Raw genomic sequence first — 6,514 nt, 5'->3', positions numbered from 1 at the left:
CAACAAATTAATCATAATTGCAAATTAGATTGCATAATTAACAAGGCTAGGCATTCAAACTTGTTAAACATATACAGTAGGTCAATCAAAAATTCAAGATTTATCAACAAGAATCGCAAATATTTAATTTAACATCTTAAATTTACGAAATTTTGCATTCGAAAAATTAAAACCTTCGAAAAGTCATAGTTAGGCTTCGAATTTGAGAATTCTGGGTTCGGCGTGTAACACCCCCGATTTACTAACTATTAATAAATAAGAATATAAAAGACTTTATAATAAATTGCGGAAGCTTACACCTAAATCGGAGGTATCACCGCCACACTTGACCACATTGTCAAGTGCTAAGGCTTACAAAACTTAAACTATTACAACTCGGTTACTAGGTGGTCTATTTACAACTGAAAAACACTAAACTGTCATACAAGAATAAACGATAATACTGGAACTCCTTTAACTTATAACTGCATCCTTCATGATCAATCTGCTCCAGTCAATCTTGACTGCTCACCATAGAGGACAAATTCCAAAAGGATCGTCGCAGGGCCACCATAAGAAAAAGACATGGGCGCAAACACACATAACAAATAAACACACGTCAGCAAAAGCTGAGTAATCATCGCTTATTGAATAACCAGGCATATAATAATAATAATAATAATAATAATAATAATAATAATAGTAATAATAATAATAATAATAATAATAATAATAATAATAATTTAACAAACACATAAATACAAATTGATGAACAATTCTTATAAAACTAGTACCTATAACCATAAGTAACAAGGGTTTATTGTTAATTTCTTATAAGTTCACCATTAGAGGAATGTGGATCGAGTCCACCACCCAATAGTATATATTGAACTATTGGATGTAACCACCAGAGAGATGTGGATCGCGTCCACCACCCATTAGTATATATTAAACTATTGGATGTAACCACCAAAAAAAATGTGAATCTAGTCCACCACCCAATAGTATTGAACAATTGGATGTAACCACCAAATAGGTCTTAGTCTTTAAGTGTGCACACCCCCCATTGAGTGTTTTTAACTCAATAGAGTAGATTAAGCCTAGGGTCGTGCTTATGGCTCCGACCAAATAATAAAGCACAATGTGCTTTCCAACCGGTTCATATATTATCTTAAGAGAAATTGTACTACAAGATGATCAATTATCATCCCAAAATGATTAATCTAAACTTCCATAAAAATAATGTTGTATAGCGTTAAGCTCGGAGACTAATAGAATTAGACGTATGGTACAATATAAAACACTTGTAGCATTACAGTCTCAATCTTATACGGCTACTATGCTAATTCACTTTATCAAGTATTAGAAGTTAACATATAAACAATGCAGCTGTAACCCATATAAGCATATATCAAAGGCAAAATAATCTAAGTCATGTACAAAGATCTCATTAATAAATCAATTAAGCAAACTTCACATATAATATATGTAACAACTTCTACCATTACGAGAGTACACATAATAATTAATATATATAAATAACTAAATAGACTAGGTGCATGTGATTACAACTAATAATATACACGAACAATTAGAAGGGACTAAGTGTGATTACTAACTATTAATTAATAAAGCCAAGAAACTCTATAACGATCTAAAACTCTAGAATATATAGATTGACCCAATCCAAATTTCCAATATCAATCCACAAATAAACTAGACCCTTAGATATCTACACATATACAAAATAATAGTTATAACAACAACTTAGAAGGACTAGGTGCGCGTGATTACAACTAATAATTTACACGAACAATTAGAAGAGACTAAGCGTGATTACCTTCCGAGATGATAGTACCAATATCACAATTTCACAATACATCGCCACCCACGACACACGATAGTTGGAAGAGCTGATTAGATACGAACGGCGGTGGTGGATACGCAATGTTGACAAGAAGTAATGAAGTATATGGGTTTGACAAAAGCATTAACAAATTTGAGATGATGAGATCATCCCATGGAACATGATGGAATATTTTTATAAAAGGCTTATGGAGATTAACAATCGAAAACAAAATGGATTTGATAAAGAAGATTAGTGGGTCTTACATGAATATCATATGTACAGTGATATTGGAGAAAAGATCAAAACTTGATTTGATCTAAAAGTCTACACGTAGAACCATAGAAACGAGAAGGCGGAAGAAGCAAAGATAGAATAGGACGGCCAGATATTTAGGGTTAATGGGTTATATATAGGTACTCGTAATAAGAGTCCTACTAATTTTAAAATAGCGTTTTTAAACTTCTGAAAATATTAAAAGAGACTGGCTAAAAACGGATATAATTATAGTTTGACTATAAAATATATTTTACAAAATTATAAAATATTGGGGTATTACAATCTATCCCCCTTAAAAGAAGTTTCGTCCCGAAACTTAAAATTAGAAAGATATAGATTATTAAATATACCCTCTTTAAAAGAAGTTTTTCCCGGAACTTAAGTTAGAAAAACTTTGTGACTTTAATTTCAAACGCTAATTAAAGATTTTTTTTTTTTAAAAAAAAACGAAAATATATACTAAACTTTACTACATAAAATATTCGGGATATTACATTCTATCCCCCTTAAAAAGGAGTTCGTCCCCGAACTCTAAACTAGTCACATAATCACATCACAAGTAGCACATAACTAACACATAGAAAGAGAGACTCTCTTAAAACGGCTTGTCCTACATCTTTTAAGCTTAACTCTTGATTAGTCATTTCAATCCTAAAACTCAAACCAGACACTGGGATATGAAGATCCCTGTGTAAATTCAAGACCGGATAGGCTCTGATACCATTTTGTAACACCCCCGATTTACTAACTATTAATAAATAAGAATATAAAAGACTTTATAATAAATTGCGGAAGCTTACACCTAAATCGGAGGTATCACCGCCACACTTGACCACATTGTCAAGTGCTAAGGCTTACAAAACTTAAACTATTACAACTCGGTTACTAGGTGGTCTATTTACAACTGAAAAACACTAAACTGTCATACAAGAATAAACGATAATACTGGAACTCCTTTAACTTATAACTGCATCCTTCATGATCAATCTGCTCCAGTCAATCTTGACTGCTCACCATAGAGGACAAATTCCAAAAGGATCGTCGCAGGGCCACCATAAGAAAAAGACATGGGCGCAAACACACATAACAAATAAACACACGTCAGCAAAAGCTGAGTAATCATCGCTTATTGAATAACCAGGCATATAATAATAATAATAATAATAATAATAATAATAATAGTAATAATAATAATAATAATAATAATAATAATAATAATTTAACAAACACATAAATACAAATTGATGAACAATTCTTATAAAACTAGTACCTATAACCATAAGTAACAAGGGTTTATTGTTAATTTCTTATAAGTTCACCATTAGAGGAATGTGGATCGAGTCCACCACCCAATAGTATATATTGAACTATTGGATGTAACCACCAGAGAGATGTGGATCGCGTCCACCACCCATTAGTATATATTAAACTATTGGATGTAACCACCAAAAAAAATGTGAATCTAGTCCACCACCCAATAGTATTGAACAATTGGATGTAACCACCAAATAGGTCTTAGTCTTTAAGTGTGCACACCCCCCATTGAGTGTTTTTAACTCAATAGAGTAGATTAAGCCTAGGGTCGTGCTTATGGCTCCGACCAAATAATAAAGCACAATGTGCTTTCCAACCGGTTCATATATTATCTTAAGAGAAATTGTACTACAAGATGATCAATTATCATCCCAAAATGATTAATCTAAACTTCCATAAAAATAATGTTGTATAGCGTTAAGCTCGGAGACTAATAGAATTAGACGTATGGTACAATATAAAACACTTGTAGCATTACAGTCTCAATCTTATACGGCTACTATGCTAATTCACTTTATCAAGTATTAGAAGTTAACATATAAACAATGCAGCTGTAACCCATATAAGCATATATCAAAGGCAAAATAATCTAAGTCATGTACAAAGATCTCATTAATAAATCAATTAAGCAAACTTCACATATAATATATGTAACAACTTCTACCATTACGAGAGTACACATAATAATTAATATATATAAATAACTAAATAGACTAGGTGCATGTGATTACAACTAATAATATACACGAACAATTAGAAGGGACTAAGTGTGATTACTAACTATTAATTAATAAAGCCAAGAAACTCTATAACGATCTAAAACTCTAGAATATATAGATTGACCCAATCCAAATTTCCAATATCAATCCACAAATAAACTAGACCCTTAGATATCTACACATATACAAAATAATAGTTATAACAACAACTTAGAAGGACTAGGTGCGCGTGATTACAACTAATAATTTACACGAACAATTAGAAGAGACTAAGCGTGATTACCTTCCGAGATGATAGTACCAATATCACAATTTCACAATACATCGCCACCCACGACACACGATAGTTGGAAGAGCTGATTAGATACGAACGGCGGTGGTGGATACGCAATGTTGACAAGAAGTAATGAAGTATATGGGTTTGACAAAAGCATTAACAAATTTGAGATGATGAGATCATCCCATGGAACATGATGGAATATTTTTATAAAAGGCTTATGGAGATTAACAATCGAAAACAAAATGGATTTGATAAAGAAGATTAGTGGGTCTTACATGAATATCATATGTACAGTGATATTGGAGAAAAGATCAAAACTTGATTTGATCTAAAAGTCTACACGTAGAACCATAGAAACGAGAAGGCGGAAGAAGCAAAGATAGAATAGGACGGCCAGATATTTAGGGTTAATGGGTTATATATAGGTACTCGTAATAAGAGTCCTACAAATTTTAAAATAGCGTTTTTAAACTTCTGAAAATATTAAAAGAGACTGGCTAAAAACGGATATAATTATAGTTTGACTATAAAATATATTTTACAAAATTATAAAATATTGGGGTATTACACGGCGGAAAAATACTAATTTTGTCAAAATTTTAGAATGCCCTTTACATGCGGAATTGACACAAAAATCACTCGATTTGGATGAGTAACGAAGAAACTGCCGAAAAACTGCGTACGTATAATTAAATAAACGCAATTTGCAATTAATTAACAATTACGAAAATTAATCACCCCTTTTAATTCTTGCAAATTTGTAATATTTAACCATGTTCATGCAATTTAGATTATGAAAATAATAAGAGGCTCGTGATACCTCTGTTAGGTTATGATATATATGACAATTCATAAATCATGCGGAAAAACCATTTAGCCAGGAATACATATTATTTACACATAATCATATAGCATAGTTTAGATGCATACTCTTTGTTGCGTGCCTTCCCTAGCTGCGCCCGAACCGAACAAGAACAAGTCTTTAGGACTCCAAGTGTCGTCCCTCCGTAGATAGTCCACAGCACGTCCGGATCCGCCTTAAGATTGACCAACTAGAATCGCCCTTAAGGTACTAAAATTTTCGGCACTATTGAGCAAGGAATGTGACTGAATTTTTCTCTCAAAAACTCACTTTGAATACTTGAAAACTCGTTATAAATTGTGAACCCAAGCCACATATTTATAGGGGTATGGAAAGAGAATTGGAATCCTATTAGGATACGAATTAATTAAATTAGAATCCTAATGAAACTCTTATTTAATTAATTTATCAAATAGAATTAGGAATTTAATCATTAAACGAATCCTGTACGTTTTAGGTTTCGTATGCGAACACAAACACCTACGCACACACAGCAGCCCACGAGGGGCGCCATGCGCGCGCGCGCACAGCCCGAGCATCGCAGCCCACGACTGCCGCAGCCTTGGGCGCGCGCTGGGCCTGCCTTGCGCTGGGCCTGGAGCAGCCTTGGGCTGGCGTGTTGTGGCGCGCGTTTTCTGGACGTGGGCCTGGCTTCGTGCTGGGCCTTCGTCTAGCAAGCTCGTCCGATGCTAATTCGTACGACGCGCTTCCGATTAATTTTCCGATTCCGGAATTCATTTCCGATACGAACAATATTTAACATTTCCGATTCCGGAATTAATTTCCGTTTCGAACAAATATTTAATATTTCCGTTTCCGGAATTATTTTCCGATTCCGATAATATTTCCGATTCAGACAATATTTCCGTTTCCGGCAATATTTCCGATTCCGGCAATATTTCTATTTCCGATAATATTTCCCGATATGTACCATGTTTCCGTTTCCGGCAACATCTACGACTTGGATAATATTCATATTTCCGATACGATCCATATTTCCGTTTCCGGCAATATCATCGTTTCCGGAGTATTCATTTCTTGCTTGTGACGATCTTAGCTCCCACTGAAACCAAGATCCGTCGATTCCGAATATCCATAGATGGAGTATTTAATGCCATTAAATACTTGATCCGTTTACGTACTATTTGTGTGACCCTACGGGTTCAGTCAAGTGTAAGCTGTGGATTAATATCATTAATTCCACTTGAACTGAAGCGGCCTCTAGCTAGGCATTC

At 33.9% G+C, this 6,514-nt stretch overlaps 1 long non-coding RNA gene across 1 annotated transcript; it reads right to left on the bottom strand.

Annotated features, from left to right (window-relative positions):
- Positions 1 to 237: 237 nt before the first annotated feature.
- Positions 238 to 4,851, bottom strand: LOC130459213 (uncharacterized). The gene is made up of 3 exons (XR_008918451.1): positions 4,421 to 4,851; positions 1,820 to 3,110; positions 238 to 503 (listed from the first exon to the last, which is right to left on the bottom strand). It is a non-coding gene; the product is annotated as an uncharacterized lncRNA (long non-coding RNA).
- Positions 4,852 to 6,514: the final 1,663 nt, after the last annotated feature.

This window comes from Spinacia oleracea, chromosome 4 (genome assembly GCF_020520425.1).
Source record: "Spinacia oleracea cultivar Varoflay chromosome 4, BTI_SOV_V1, whole genome shotgun sequence".
NCBI classification, from domain to species: domain Eukaryota; kingdom Viridiplantae; phylum Streptophyta; class Magnoliopsida; order Caryophyllales; family Amaranthaceae; genus Spinacia; species Spinacia oleracea.
This window is presented reverse-complemented; position numbering and strand designations above follow the sequence as displayed.